Raw genomic sequence first — 16,843 nt, forward strand, 5'->3', positions numbered from 1 at the left:
GTGTAATTTGAGTTGGATCTTTCATAATCTGGCTATCTTCTCTCCAATTTTTCTTATTTTCCTTCTATTCACCACCATAACTAGTAAATTGTTAATATACGGCGATGCTTTCTATCATTAAAAATAACCAGAAGAAAAACTTTTTTCATGTGGAAATGATTAAAGAAATGGAAGAAATTAGGGGCAACTATAAAAGAAATGATTCTCAGCCAAGTTTGGTTACTTGACATTATCAAGGTAGGCTTCAGAGAGCTTAATTTAACTTCAACCTGTACCCATCCGAGAGTGAGAAGAATTACTTAATTCCAGACAAACTTAGTACAGTTCTACAAGTAAATGATGATCTAAATTTCATACTGTATAAATATTTTTCCACTCAAGAATTGATACCAGTTACTTCCTGATTGGTGTACCAGGTTAGAAATGGAAAGATCTGAAATTTGAATAAATAAGACAGATAAAGACAATGAAGTATGTAGAACTATTACAAAGAAAGTTTTTAAGAAAATTGCTATTATCTTTAATTCAACTTTTTAGAAACCATTAATTACTGTTCTTAAAAAATATCCCTTCTGCCACATTGCTCCCTCTTCTACTCTTTTTCTTCCGTTTCTTGTGCCCGTATTTGAAATTATTCAGTCACAACTTGAGCAGTATACTGTCTGCTTACATCTGTCTGGACACAAAGGAATTGTGCCCTCATGTGTGGAAACCAGTCCTAGTTCAGTGGGAAGGGAATTCAGTTTGGATCTCAAGATCCCAGAGGAAGTTCCAGATTTTCCTCTTACAGGCTGTGTGACTTTAGGTGAATCATCTAACTTTTTTGAACTTCATTTTATCATTTGTAAAGTCAAGGCAATAAAATTTACTCCATGAAGGATTATATAAGGTATTTATGAAAAATACCTTACCCAGTAGATTGCTACTCAGTTTGTAATTAATCAGATTTAGAAACTGAAACAGACGTGTGGTAGCTCATGTAGGGTCCTCTAAGACAGAGCTCACACTTACATATTTTCCTGAAATGCCTTGGATTACATCAGATGGCAAAGTTATTTTTTGTGTAAATGCTACCTGTGGGTGTAATCACTTGTTAGTATCTGGTTACTTTCTTTGTTACTATTTTCTGGTTAATTCTGGGAGGGAAATGGATTTTGTCCTGGCAGCATTTTTCTTTTATTTTGATGCTTTTTGTCAGATACCTGTGAGATACCTTTCCCCCTAAGTGCTGACCTTTATGTTAATGTGGCAGTGAAATATTTTAGAGCTCCATAGGGGGTAAAAAAATATAACTTTTCAAATAGAAACCAGCATAAGTTCTAGAAAAGAAATCCAAGATTCTCAGCTGGTCCTGTCATTAGAAACAATAGGCTCTCTAACAGAAGGGGCTTCACATAAGGATCTATAGGTGATGCAGAATAAAACTTAACTACTGAAAAACCTAACAAGGCAGTATTTACCAAGATTATACATTATCTGCAAAAGGTACTAGCAACAACTAAATTTATCACTCCATATCATCCCTCAGGATCTCAGATGTCAGGAAAAAGATCAAGGTCAGAAACTCAGATGGTACTCATATTAGTCAGGTATAAGCTGTAGCACTAGCTAATAGGTATCAAGAAAACATTGCCCAGGCTGGGACGAGTCAAGCTATTTTCCTTAAAGTCAAACATCTTAAAGATGACGTTGCTAAGTTCACTGTTAGGTTTTTCTGCTGTGAGTTCATTTTTATTTTATTTTATTAAAAAAATTGTTTTAACATCTTTATTGGAGTATAATTGCTTTACAATGGTGTGTTAGTTTCTGCTTCATAACAAAGTGAATCAGTTATACATATACATATGCTCCCATATCTCTTCCCTCTTGCGTCTCCCTCCCTCCCACCCTCCCTATCCCACCCCTCTAGGTGATCACAAAGCACCGAGCTGATCTCCATGTGCTATCCGAGCTGATCTCCCTGTGCTATGCGGCTGCTTCCCACTAGCTATCTATTTTACGTTTGGTAGTGTATATATGTCCATGCCACTGTCTCACGTTGTCTCAGCTCACCCTTCACCCTCCCCATATCCTCAAGTCCATTCTCTAGTAGGTCTGCATCTTTATTCCCATCTTGCCCCTAGATTCTTCTGATCAGTTGTTTTTTCTTTTCCTTTTCTTTTTTTTTTAGATTCCATATATATGTGTTAGCATACTGTATTTGTTTTTCTCTTTCTGACTTCTTCACTCTGTATGACAGTCTCTAGGTCCATCCACCTCACTACAAATAACTCAGTTTCATTCCTTTTTATGGCTGAGTAATATTCCATTGTATATATGTGACACATCTTCTTTATCCATTCATCTGTTGATGGACACTTAGGTTGCTTCCATGTCCTGGCTATTGTAAATAGAGGTGCAATGAATATTTTGGTACATGACTCTTTTTGAATTATGGTTTTCTCAGGGTATATGCCCAGTAGTGGGATTGCTGGGTCGTATGGTAGTTCTATTTTTAGTTTGTTAAGGAACCTCCACACTGTTCTCCATAGTGGCTGTATCAGTTTACATTCCCACCAACAGTGCAAGAGGGTTCCCTTTTCTCCACACCCTCTCCAGCATTTATTGTTTGTAGATTTTTTGATGATGGGCATTCTGACTGGTATGAGATGATATCTCATTGTAGTTTGATTTGCATTTCTCTAATGAATAATGATGTTGAGCATCCTTTCATGTGTTTGTTGGCAATCTGTATATCTTCTCTGGAGAAATGTCTATTTAGATCTTCTGCCCAGTTTTGGATTGGGTTGTTTGTTTTTTTGATATTGAGTTGCATGAGTTGCTTGTATGTTTTGGAGATTAATCCTTTGTCAGTTGCTTCATTTGCAAATATTTTCTCCCATTTTGAGGGTTGTTTTTTCATCTTGTTTATGGTTTCCTTTGCTGTGCAAAAGCTTTGAAGTTTCATTAGGTCCCATTTGTTTATTTTTGTTTTTATTTCCATTTCTCTAGGAGGTGGGTCAAAAAAGATCTTGCTGTGATTTATGTTATAGAGTTCTGCCTATGTTTTTCTCTAAGAGATTTATAGTGTCTGGCCACACATTTCAGTCTTTAATCCATTTGGGGTTTATTTTTGTGTATGGTGTGAGGAAGTGTTCTAATTTCATTCTTTTACATGTAGCTGCCCAGTTTTCCCAGCAGCGCATATTGAAGAGGCTGTCTTTTCTCCATTGTATATTCTTGCCTCCTTTATCAAAGATAAGGTGACCATATGTGCATGGGTTAATCTCTGGGCTATCTATCCTGTTCCATTGATCAATATTTCTGTTCTTGTGCCAGTACCATACTGTCTTGATTACTGTAGCTTTGTAGTATAGTCTGAAGTCACGGGGTCTGATTCCTCTAGCTCCGTTTTTCTTTCTGAAGGTTGCTTTGGCTATTCAGGGTCTTTTGTGTTTCCATACAAATTGTGAAGTTTTTTTTTCTAGTTCTGTGAAAAATGCCAGTGGTAGTTTGATAGGGATTGCATTGAATCTGTAGATTGCTTTGGGAGGTATAGTCATTTTCACAATGTGGTTCTTCTAATCCACAAACATGGTATATCTCTCCATCTATTTGTATCATCTTTAATTTCTTTCATCAGTGTCATAATTTTCTGCATACAGGTCTTTTGTCTCCTTAGGTAGGTTTATTCCTAGATATTTTATTCTTTTGGATGCAGTGGTAAATGGGAATGTTTTCTTGATTTCACTTTCAGATTTTTCATCATTAGTGTACAGGAATGCCAGAGATTTCTGTGCATTAATTTTGTATCCTGCTACTTTATCAAATTCATTGATTAGCTCTAGTAGTTTTCTGGTAGCATCTTTAGGATTCTCTATGTATAGTATCATGTCATCTGCAAACAGTGACAGCTTTACTTCTTCTTTTCCAATTTGGATTCCTTTTATTTCCTTTTCTTCTCTGATTGCTGTGGCTAAAACTTCCAAAACTAAGTTGAATAAGAGTGGTGAGAGTGGGCAGCCTTGTCTTGTTCCTGATCTTAGTGGAAATGGTTTCAGTTTTTCACCATTGAGGATGATGTGGGCTCTGGGTTTGTCATATATGGCCTTTATTATGTTGAGGAAAGTTCCCTCTATGCCTACTTTCTGCAGGGTTTTTATCACAAATGGGTGTTGAATTTTGGCGAAAGCTTTCTCTGCATCTATTGAGATGATCATATGGTTTTTCTTCTTCAGTTTGTTAATATGGTGTATCACATTGATCGATTTGCGAATATTGAAGAATCCTTGCCTTCCTGGAATAAACCCCACTTGATCGTGGTGTATGATCCTTTTAATGTGCTCTTGGATTCTGTTTGCTAGTATTTTGTTGAGGATTTTTGCATCTATGTTCATCAGTGATATTGGCCTGTAGTTTTCTTTTTTGTGACATCCTTATCTGGTTTTGGTATCAAGGTGATGGTGGCCTCGTAGAATGAGTTTGGGAGTGCTCCTCCCTCTGCTATATTTTGGAAGAGTTTGAGAAGGATAGGTGTTAGCTCTTCTCTAAATGTTTGATAGAATTCGCTTGTGAAGCCATCTGGTCCTGGGCTTTTGTTTGTTGGAAGATTTTTCATCAGAGTTTCAATTTCAGTGCTTGTCACTGGTCTGTTCCTATTTTCTATTTCTTCCTGGTTCACTCTCAGCAGGTTGTGCCTTTCTAAGAATTTGTCCATTTCTTCCAGGTTGTCCATTTTATTGTCATGTAGTTTCTTGTAGTAATCTCTCATGATCCTTTGTATTTCTGCAGTGTCAGTTGTTACTTCTCCTTTTTTATTTCTAATTCTACTGATTTGAGTCTTCTCCCTTTTTTTCTTGATAAGTCTGACTAATGGTTTATGAGTTTTGTTTATCTTCTCAAAGAACCAGCTTTTAGTTTTATTGATCTTTCCTATCGTTTCCTTCATTTCTTTTTCATTTATTTCTGATCTGATCTTTATGATTACTTTCCTTCTGCTAACTTTGGGGTGTTTTGTTCTTCTTTCTCTAATTGCTTTAGGTGTAAGTTTAGGTTGTTTATTTGAGATGTTCCTTGTTTCTTAAGGTAGGCTTGTATAGCTATAAACTTCCCTCTTAGAACTGCTTTTGCTGCAATCCATAGGTTTTGGGTCATTGTGTTTTCATTGTCATTTGTTTCTAGGTATTTTTTGATTTCCTCTTTGATTTCTTCAGTGATCTCTTGGTTATTAAGTAATGTGTTGTTTAGGCTCCATGTGTTTGTATTTGTTACAGATTTTTTCCTGTAAGTGATATCTAGTCTCATCGCATTGTGGTCGGAAAAGATACTTGATATGAATTCAGTTTTATTAAATTTACCAAGGCTTGATTTGTGACCCAAGTATGATCTATCCTGGAGAATGTTCCATGAACACTTGAGAAGAATGTGTATTCTGTTGTTTTTGGATGGAATGTCCTATAAATATCAATTAAGTCCATCTTGTTTAAGTGTCATTTAAAGCTTGTGTTTCCTTATTTATTTTCACTTTGGATGATTTTTCCATTGATGAAAGAGGGTTGTTTAGGTCCCCACTATGATTGTGTTCCTGTCGATTTCCCCTTTTGTGGCTGTTAGTATTTGCCTTATGTATTGAGGTGCTCCTGTGTTGGGTGCCTAAATATTTACAATTGTTATCTGTTCTTCTTGGATTGATCCCTTGATCATTATGCAGTGTCCTTGTCTCTTGTAATAGTCTTTGTTTTAAAGTCTATTTTGTCTGATTTGAGAATTGCTACTCCAGCTTTCTTTTGATTTCCATTTGCATGGAATATCTGTTTCCATCCTCTCACTTTCAGTCTGTATGTGTCCCTAAGTGTGAAGTGGGTCTCTTGTAGACAGCATATATATGGGTCTTGTTTTTGTATCCATTCAGCCAGTCTATATCTTTTGGTTGGATCATTTAATCCACTTACATTTAAGGTAATTATCGATATGTTATGTTCCTATTACCATTTTCTTAATTGTTTTGGGTTTATTATTTTCGGTCTTTCCCTTCTCTTGTGTTTCCTGCCTAGAGAAGTTCCTTTAGCATTTGTTGTAAAGCTGGTTTGGTGGTGTTGAATTCTCTTAGCTTTTGCCTGTCTGTAAAGCTTTTAATTTCTCTGTCAAATCTGAATGAGATCCTTGCTGGGTAGAGTAATCTTGGTTGTAGGTTTTTCTCTTTCATCACTTTAAATATGTCCTGCCACTCCCTTCTGGCTTGCAGAGTTCTGCTGAATGATCAGCTGTTAACCTTATGGGGATTCCCTTATGTGTTACTTGTTGTTTTTCCCTTGCTGCTTTTAATATTTGTTCTTTGTATTTAATTTTTGATAGTTTGATTAATATGTGTCTTGGCGTGTTTCTCTTTGGACTTATCGTGTATGGGACTCTGTGCTTCCTGGAGTTAACTATTTCCTTTCCCATATTAACGAAGTTTTCACCTATAATCTCTTCAAATATTTTCTCAGTCCCTTTTTCTCTTCTTCTTCTGGGATCCCTATAATTCGAATGTTTGTGCGTTTAATGTTGTCCCAGAGGTCTCTGAGACTGTCCTCAATTCTTTTCATTCTTTTCCCTTTATTCTGCTTGGCAGTAGTTATTTCCAGTATTTTATCTTCCAGGTCACTTATCTGTTCTTCTGCCTCAGTTATTCTGCTATTGATCCCTTCTAGAGAATTTTTAATTTCATTTATTGTGTTGTTCATCTCTGTTTGTTTGCTGTTTAGTTCTTCTAGTTTCTTGTTAAATGTTTCTTGTATTTTCTCCATTCTATTTCCAAGATTTTGGATCATCTTTACTATCATTATTTGGAATTCTTTTTCAGGTAGACTGCCTGTTTCCTCTTCATTTGTTAGGTCTGGTGGGTTTTTGCCTTGCTCCTTCATCTGCTTTGTGTTTCTCTGTCTTCTCATTTTGCTTAACTTACTGTGTTTGGGGTCTGCTTTTCACAGGCTGCAGGTTCGTAGTTTCTGTTGTTTTTGGTGTCTGCCCCCAGTGGCTCAGGTTGGTTCAGTGGGTTGTGTAGGCTTCCTGGTGGAGGGGACTACTGCGTGTATTCTGGTGGATGAAGCTGGATCTTGTCTTTCTGGTGGGAAGGTCCATGTCTGGTGGTGTGTTTTGGGGTGTCTGTAGCCTTATTATGATTTTAGGCAGCCTCTGTGCTAATGGATGGTGTGGTGTTCTTTTCTTGGTAGTTGTTTGGCATAGGGTGTCCTGCATCGTAGCTTGCTGGTCATTGAGTGGACCTGGGACTTGGCATTGAGATGGAGATCTCTGGGAGATTTTCACCATTTGATATTATGTGGAGCTGGGAGGTCTCTTGTAGACCAGTGTCCTGAACTTGGCTCTCCTACCTCAGTGGCACAGCCCTGACACCTGGCTGGAGCACTAAGAACCTGTCCTCCACATGGCTCAGAATAAAAGGGAGAAAGAAAAGAACGAAAGAAAGAAGAAGATAAATAAAATAAAATAGTTATTAAAATAAAAAATAAGTATTGGGCTTCCCTGGTGGCGCAGTGGTTGAGAGTCCGCCTGCCGATGCGGGGGACACGGATTCGTGCCCCGGTCTGGGAAGATCCCACATGCTGGGGAGCGGCTGGGCCCATGAGCCATGGCTGCTGAGCCTGCGCATCCGGAGCCTGCGCTCTGCAATGGGAGAGGCCACAACAGTGAGAGGCCCGCATACCACAAAAAAAATAAATAAATAAGTATTAAGAAAAAAATATTTAAGTAAAAAAAAAAAAAAAAAAAAAAGGACAGACAGAACCCTAGGATAAATGGTAAAAGCAAAGAATCACATACAGAAGCATACACATACACACTCACAAAAAGTGAAAAAGGGGAAAAAATATATAATCGTTGCTCCCAAAGTCCACCTCCTCAATTTGGGATTCATTGTCTATTCAGGTATTCCACAGATGCAGGGTACATCAAGTTGTTTGCGGAGATTTAATCTGCTGCTCCTGAGGCTGCTGGGAGAAATTTCCCTTTCTCTTCTTTGTTCGCACAGCTCCCGGGGCTCAGCCTTGGATTTGGCCCCGCCTCTGTGTTGGGTCGCAGTAGGGCGTCTGTTCTTCACTCAGACAGGACGGGGTTACAGGCGCCGCTGATTCAGGGGCTCTGGCTCACTCAGGCCGGGGGAAGGGAGGGGCACGGAGTGTGGGGCGAGCCTGTGGCGGCAGAGGCCAGTGGGACTTTGCACCAGCCTGAGGCGTGCCGTGTGTTCTCCCCGGGAACTTGTCCCTGGATCCCGGGACCCTGGCAGTGGCGGGCTGCACAGGCTCCCGGGAGGGGAGGTGTGGACAGTGACCTGTGCTCGCACACAGGCCTCTTGGTCATGGCAGCAGCAGCCCCAGCGTCCCACACCTGTCTCTGGGGTCCGTGCTTTTAGCCGCAGCTCGAGCCCGTCTCTGGAGCTCCTTTAAGCAGAGCTCTTAATCCCCTCTCCTTGCGCACCAGGAAACAAAGAGGGAAGAAAAAGTCTCTTATCTCTTGGCAGTTCCAGAGTTTTCCCCGGACTCCCTCCCGGCTAGCTGTAGTGCACTAACCCCTTCAGGCTGTGTTCACGCCGCCAGCCCCAGTCCTCTCACTGCGATCCACTGAAGCCCGAGCCTCAGCTCCCAGGCCCTGCCCGCCCCGGCGGGTGAGCAGACAAGCCTCTTGGGCTGGTGAGTGCTGGTTGGCACCGATCCTCTGTGTGGTAATCTCTCTGCTTTGCCCTCTGCACCCCTGTTGTTGCGCTCTCCTCCGTGGCTCCGAAGCTCCCCCCTCCGCCACCTGCAGTCTCTGCCCGCGAAGGGGCTTCTTAGTGTGTGGAAACCTTTCCTCCTTCACAGCTCCCTCCCACTGGTGCAGATCCCGTCCCTATTCTTTTGTCTCTGTTTTTTCTTTTTTCTTTTGCCCTACCCAGGTACGTGGGGAGTTTCTTGCCTTTTGGGAGGTCTGAGGTCTTCTGCCAGCGTTCAGTAGGTGTTGTGTAGGAGTTGCTCCACATGTAGATATATTTCTGATGTATCTGTGGGGAGGAAGGTGATCTCCATGTCTTGCTCTTCTGCTATCTCGAAGCTCCTCCTCTCTACTGTGAGTTTATTTTTAAATGGTATTGTGCTTGGTTTGGCTTTAAGTAGTTCTTTGATCTTGATTTTGGCTTACCACTTGAAGATTGAGTCTGAGAATGGGCAGATTTCTGTTCATGAGTCATAAAACAGCAATGAGTATTTCTATCACCATGTAAGACATTTAAGCTTTGAGGGAAGAAGCAGACATGTTCCAGTTCTGGTAAAGTTTTCTTTATACCTATTAGCTCATACTGGAACTTCTTCTTTGACAGATATGAGCACCATCTGGATTCCTGACTTTGGCCTGGTTCCGTATCTTTGAGCTCATTTTCACAGCAAACAAGTGCTACCTAGAGGTGTGTGTGTGTGCACGCGTGCACGTGCATGTGTGTATGTGTCTAGAGAAAGGGGTATGATCCTGAGATGCATTCCATGTTTTCTCAGAAAGTCCTCAGGGGAGATCAGCCCCAGTTGCTCACACTGATAACCCACTTGTTAACACGTTCTTTATTGGCTTTTCTCCTTTCCTTGTCATATTTTCCTCACTTTCTCTGGGATCACTTCTCAAATAAACTACCTGTACCCAAGTTCTTCTGCTTCCACATAACCCAAACTAAGACAGAACCATGAAAAAAAAAAAAAAAGCTCCTTGGGGCATGAAAATCTAATGCAAAAATGTGTTCATACTATTTGAAAACAAAAAAATCCATATTTTTGTAAGAAGAGAAACCATAAATAAGCCAAAAACCAAATTAAAAAAACCTAGATAGCTGTCAAGTCACACACACGCAAACACCACATATACATAGAAACACACATATCCCACACTCAGATTGGTCTAAACAAGTGGAAAATAACTTGAGTAAAAACAAAGAACTTACTGAAACACAAAGCCAGAAAATAGAAATTATAATTAAGATGGGAGATGGTAAATTAGAAGTTATTGTGAACTACAGTCAAGAATAAGAAGAAAAGAAATAAGATGCATTGGGATCTGGGGAGATTAATTCAATAAGAATGAACTAACACAGTTATACTTTGGAATGTTCAATGAAATGATGTATGTGCTTTGTAAACTATTAAATATTGAAATTCATACTCAAAGCATTATTGTCAACAGGTTGCATGAAAGAATGGTTGTTAATTAAGTGGATGACCATGGAGGAAAAATACTGACCTAGAAGCCCTCTGGGTTTTTTATCCTAGTTTCCCTGAACTTTCTGACATTTGGCAAGTTAATTTCTCTGGATATGTGTTTCCTTGCCCTAGCCCATTGGATCAACATGAACTCAAATTTTATTTTATTTTTAAAAATTTTATTCAATTTAGATTATTTTTATTTATTTATTTATTTGGCCATGCCACACACCATGCAGGACCTTAGTTCCCTGACCAGGGATCAAACCTGTACCCCTTGCAGTGGAAGCATGGAGTCCTAACCACTGGACTGCCGGGGAATTCCCCATGAACTCACATTTTATAATGGATATGAAACCACTTTGAAAAATAGAAAATTGTATGCAAATGTAAGAGTTTATAATTTTATAAAAAGGTAGGATGTGAGAGTTAACGTTTACTTCTCTTAAATTCATTTGGGCCCCAAGGATGTAGGTTACACCTCAAGAGAACAGAACTTTGCCAAATCCAAGGTTCTCTGGGTTATATTTCCCTGTTAAAGGGTACACATACTTAAGTTTCTTTATTCATTTATAATTCATATACAGTTAAATGTCTGATTTGAAGAACCTAATGTGTGATTTCCTTTTCTTATAATAAACCCCAAACACAGCATTGTTCCATCTCAAGATGGCTTAGCAAACTAATAGTTTGTACCCCTGGAAATCTGAAAAAGTTCTGTTATCCCAAGTGCTTCAAGGAAGGATGTTCTCTTAGTGAAATCTATTTCTCCTAGATTTTTCTTGAATACCTTTGATTGTGGATTTCTATAATATGCTCAGTATTGTGAAATGTGTAACTAACTGTGCAACAGAATTATGAAAGGGTTCCTCCCCTTAAGGAGCTTATACTCTAGCTGGGGAGGTAGGGAGAAAAAGCCCATCTATGAAATTAATACAAACAAATACAAGTGGGTACTAATTCAGATACTTATCGAGAAACTTCTTTAGGCATACTCTAGGTGTTTTGCAGGAAAAGTAATCCAACCTTGTTTTTGAATACTACATTATAGCAGTTCAGTCCATTCTGGGCATCAGAACTCTTAATATTATTGAGCGGTGTCTTTTGAAATTATTTTACCAAATCATCTGATAGAGTGGGAAGGTTAATGTCACAAGTAATTCCCCTTCTTCATTCTTCTTTCTCCTCCACACCCTGTCAGGGAAAAACCCCTCCTATCTCTAGAACTTGCATGAAAAACCAGTGAAATAATCCAGCGATACTGCTAAGATTAGTGACCCAACCCCTGCTTAACTAGCGCATTTCAAAACCACATATGTCAAGGTCTTCTCTACGTATAGGTCAGTGTGTGGTTTCCTCCACTGTGGCTACTCTGGGGAGAGAAATCAACACAGTTTTCTTGTTTAAAAAGGTGCTCACTGAAGAAAAGACTAAGTAGAGAGGGTGGGCTGAGAAAACACAGGAGGACCTGAAGGTCATCTTATTCATCTGGAAATTCTCCCGTTGGTCACTGTTCCTCCAGGCTCTTGTTCTGAGTAAGCTGGACCTGTTCTAGCTGAGCAGGTCCCAGGCTGAAGAAGGGTGGTATGGCTTGGTGGCAGAAAGTGAGGAGATGGCCATCAACATATGTGGGCTGGATACCCATTTTCTTGTGTCTCTTATATTAACAGAGCCAAGTATTGCTGCTAAGAGACCCTTGAAGACTGAGGGAGAAGGGAAAAAGGCATATCTTCATAGAATAGTACAGGAATTCTGGAGGGGAATTGGTGAGATAAAGACATGGTGACTGCTTGTGGGGGGAGGTATGCTGATTGTCAGCCTCTGAGTGGTGAGTCCTGGGAAATACATCAGGACATTCTCATGTCAGAATACTATATCCCTTAGTGAATTTAGGAAAAGGGCTGATTTTAAGTGAAGAACCTGGTAATTTTTCCATACTTCTTTATGATCAGGAGAGAACTTGGGTTATATTCTATTAAGTAATTTCTCCTACGTTGAGGCAGAATAAGGCAGTGGTTAAAAGTTCAGAATCTAGAGCCAGAAAGTGAGTTAAAAAATCCATTTCCAGCACTTACTAGCAGTGTGATCTTTGACAATTTACTTAACCTCTCTGTGCCTCAGTTTCCTCATCTGTATAAAAGCATTACTCACAGAATAGTGCAAGGATTAAGCAAGTTCATAGACACAAAATGCTTGGCACATCATCAGCACTTGATAATTATTTCCCATGGAAATCACATGCAAACTACCCCGCAGCCCAGGCTGCACAGCCTAGCGATGGAGCACATGGGATTTACGGTTAGACTGGATCTACAGTCAGCCCAGCTGTGCTCCTTGCCTGCCAGTGTGATCTCGGGCAAGTTATTTAATCTTTCTAAGCATCATTTACTCCATCTGTAAGTTGTGATAATAGTGGTATTTACTTCATAGTTTGTTCTGAGGAATGAATTAGATGATTTACATACATTTCCTGATGCAAGGTGGGTCTGGCACACAGTAAATGCTACTTCTTTAATACATGTACACACATCACACCACACACACACACACACAAACATACATGTCCTTGCATCTTACATGATTGTCTCTTCCCTCATTAAAAAGAAAACCTGAAAAACCTTCAACTTTCCTAGGGAAGTGCAGAGTAATGACCCTGAACCAATTACTTATGTACTTGGGAAAAATAATCCTTTTCAATTCTCCCTTACATTTTCCCTTTCTATCCCCCATGTCAGGAGCAGAAGACCAGGGAAATTTGTTGCCAGACAGGAAGGGAAGGAAAAGATGACCAAAGCTGACTTAGCACATGTCCACTCTTCTCATGGGTAACTGCCTGCCAAGACTGCCTACATAATTTGTAGGGCTCAGTGCAAAATGAAAATTCATGACCCCTTGTTCAAAAGTCATTAAGAATTTCAAGACAGTGACATCAGAGCATTAAACCAAGAACATGGCTCTCTACAACTTCACAGTAAAGCTGTAAAGCTGGCCCTGCTGCCAGCCCTAGGGCAGCGGGAGGGAGGAAGTGTTGAAGCCCCTTCTGTTCTTGGTTTGATGCTAACTTGTCTGTTCTTTACATCTCTGAGCCTAACTGAGCCATGTGGGTTGACTTCCAGGGCTCCCTGGGAGCCTAGAGACTGGGAATGTGAAGTGTCAGACAGCCCCACCTCTGAAGGGAGGTGAAGAGAAATTGGGTTAGAACTGTCTAACCCAGTCAATCAATTTCATCAGTTTGTAGGAGATCCTCATAATTGTAGGAGGGAAGGTCACCCACAGGGGGGAAAATGTATAGTAATACTAGTCATTAGAGAATATTTGTGGGTAAGGGTGTAGTCTGTAATGATGCAAAATGTTCACTTTCATGGTCTAAGTATCAGTTAATTTTTTCTGCTTAACAAACTTTTAAGCTCTTAAGAGGATTTATCTACCTCTTTTATTCACTTTTATTGACCTTCCTTCTTCCCTTGTTAGATACTGCTCATATTAGCTTGAGGGCATTAGGAGGAAGATGAGGAGTGTGCAAGCAATAAAGATGTTTCAGTCTTCAGGAGCTAACAATGCATATTATCCATTATATCCATTGTATCCATACCCTTTTATCGATTTTATATCTTGCAGGGAAATTTGATGATGGACTTTAATTCTTTGAGAGACTACCACATGGCTCAGATGGCCTATATATTCTTGCTCTGTGACCAGATGTGGGAGGCTGGGCCCTGGGGATGTAGCAGCAGAGACTCTGGGAATGGATGGGGGGTGGTAAATGGGGCAGAGAAGCGGTTTCAAGGAAAGCTGCCAGAGTTAGAAGACGGAGAAAGGTGGTGAGAAAGGGTGAAGGGGAGAGGAGAGGTTTGGGGAGAAGGGGGGATTGAAATGGGGGGCTGGAGAGAGGAAGAGGGAGCCCAGGAATAAGGAAGTCTAGGTTGAAAGGTTCTGAAGTTAACTTGTGGGTTAGGAAGTCCCAGAAGGAGGGGAATAGAAAGACCTTTCCTCTCTTAGCTGAATAGAAAGTCCCAAGGGGCCACGGAGAGAACACTGTTCATTGTAGATTCCCTGGCACTATCACTCCTTAACTCCTTGGGTTGTTCACTACTCCTCCCAGCAATTCAGTCCTCATATGCCAAGCAAGGGTGTGCAGCAGGGGACCTTCTAATCCCATTCTGAGCCAGACCACAAATTCCAGGGGAGTGAGTGAGTGAGATGGAAGGGACAGGTCAGAGAGAGAGGAAGGAAAGCACAGATGGAGAGCAAAGAAGTGTGAAAAGGAGGGAGCTCAGGGGAATGCAGGGGACTGGGTGGGGGAGAGTGAAGTGTGGGCATTTTTGCCTGTTACAGCTTTCCTCATATTTTTTTAAATAACAGTTTTAAAGTGATATTTACACACCATAAATCTCACCCTTTTAAAGTGTATAATTCAGTGGTTTTTAGTATAGTTACAGAGTTGTACAACAATCACAACTGTCTAATTCAAGAACATTTTTATCACCCACACACCGCCCCACAGAAATTACCCATTAGCAGTCATTCCCCATTCTCCCCTGTCCCTAGTCCCTGGAAACCACACATCTCTTTTCAGTTCCTATAAATTTGCCTATTCTAGACATTTTGTGTAAGTGGAATCATACAATATATGGTCTTTTGTGCCTGGATTCTTTCACTTAGAACACTTTCATTATGTTCTTAAGGTTCATCCATGTTATAGCATGTATCAGTACTTCATTTCTTCTGCTGAATAATATTCCATTGCACAGATAAATCACATTTTGTCTATCCATTCATCAGTAATACACATATGGGTTGTTTTCACTTTTTTGGCTATAATGAATAATGGTGCTAGGAACATTCTTATACAAGTTTTTATGAGAACATATGTTTTCATTTCTCTTGTGTATGTAATTAGGAATAAAATTATTGGGCCATGTGTAATTCTGTGTTTAATATTTTGAGGAACTGCCAAACAGTTTTCCAAAATGACAACCATTTTAGAACCTTACCAGCCATGAGTGAGAGTTCCAATTTCTCCACATTCTTGCTGGCACTTGTTATTTTCTGTCCTTTTGCTTTTAGTCATCCTAGTGGGAATGAAATGTTATCTCATTGGGTTTTTTTGTTTTTGTTTTTTAAATTTTTGGCCATGCCACGCAGCATGCAGGATCTTAGTTCCCTATCCAGGGATTGATCCCATGCCCCCTGCAGTGGAAGTATGGAATCTTATCCACTGGACCACCAGGGAAGCCCCTCATTGTTTTTTTTTAATTGAAGTGTAGTTGATTTACAATATTATATTAGTTTCAGGTATACAGCAAAATGATTCAGTTATATATATATATATTTTTCAGACTATTTTCCATTATTGGTTATTATAAGATACTGAATATAGTTCCCTGTGCTGTACAGTAAATCCTTGTTCCTTATCTATTTTACATATAGTAGTTTGTATCTGTTAATTCCATATGCCTACTTTATCCCCCCCTTTCCCCTTTGGTAACCATAAGTTTGTTTGCTATGTCTGTGAGCCTGTTTCTGTTTTGTATATGGATTCATTTGTATTATTTTTTTAGATTCCATATATAAGTGACTTTCATCTTTCTCTAACTTCACTAAATATAATATCCTCTGGGTTCATCCATGTTGCTGCAAATGGCAATATTTCATTCTATTTTATGGCAGAGTACTAGTCCATTGTATGTGTGTATATATATGTATCACATCTTCTTAAGCCAGTCACCAGTTCATGGGCACTTGGGTTGTTTCCATGCCTTGGCTATTGTACATAGTGCTTCTATGAACGTTGGGGTGTATGTATCTTTTTAAATTGGAGTTTTTGTCTTTTCTGGATATATACTCGGGGGTGGGGGGGAATCACTGAATCACATGGTAGGTCTATTTTTAATTTTTAAGGAAGCTTCATACTGGTTTCCATAGTGACTCCACCAATTTACATCCCCACCAACAGTACAAAAGGGTTCCCTTTTCTCTACACCCTCTCTAGCATTTATTATCTGTAGACTTTTTTTTTGATTCTTTGTACATTTATTTGTCTTCAGAATGTATTCCAAAATGGATTTATATTTAAAATATTGTGTTCTTAAGTCACTTAAGATAATTACTTTTACAAACAATAAGCAATTAGTAAAATTGGCTTCTGTTTTTAGATTCTTAGGAATTGCTGGGGTTTTTTTCTATTTGATTTAATTTTATTTTTAATTTTTTAAATTGAAATATAGTTATACAATATTACATGTTACAGGTGTACAACATATAGATTCACAATTTTTAAAGGTTATATTCCATTTATAGTTACTACAAAATATTGGCTATATTCCCTATGTTGTAGCTTATTTATTTTATACATAATAGTTGTACCTCTTTATGCACTACCCCTATCTTGCCCCTCCCTACTTCCCTCTCCCCACTGCTAATCACTAGTTTGTTCTCTACATCGTGAGGCTGTATCTTTTTTGTTATATTCAATAGTTTGTTTTATTTTTTAGATTCCACATATAAGTGATATCATACAGTATTTGTCTTTCTCTGTCTGTCTTATTTCACTTAGCATAATACCTTCCAAGTCCATCCATGTTGTTGGAAATGGCAAAATTTTACTCTTTTTTTATAACTAAGTAGTATTCCATTGTGCGTGTGTGTGT

At 39.3% G+C, this 16,843-nt stretch overlaps 1 long non-coding RNA gene across 1 annotated transcript in view; it reads left to right on the top strand.

Annotated features, from left to right (window-relative positions):
- The window catches only part of LOC308628076, a 272,623-nt gene that overhangs the window by 1,126 nt on the left and 254,654 nt on the right, over positions 1–16,843 (top strand). The window lies entirely within an intron of this gene.

The sequence above is a fragment of the Mesoplodon bidens genome (assembly GCF_964165515.1).
Source record: "Mesoplodon bidens genome assembly, chromosome: 2".
NCBI lineage: Eukaryota > Metazoa > Chordata > Mammalia > Artiodactyla > Ziphiidae > Mesoplodon > Mesoplodon bidens.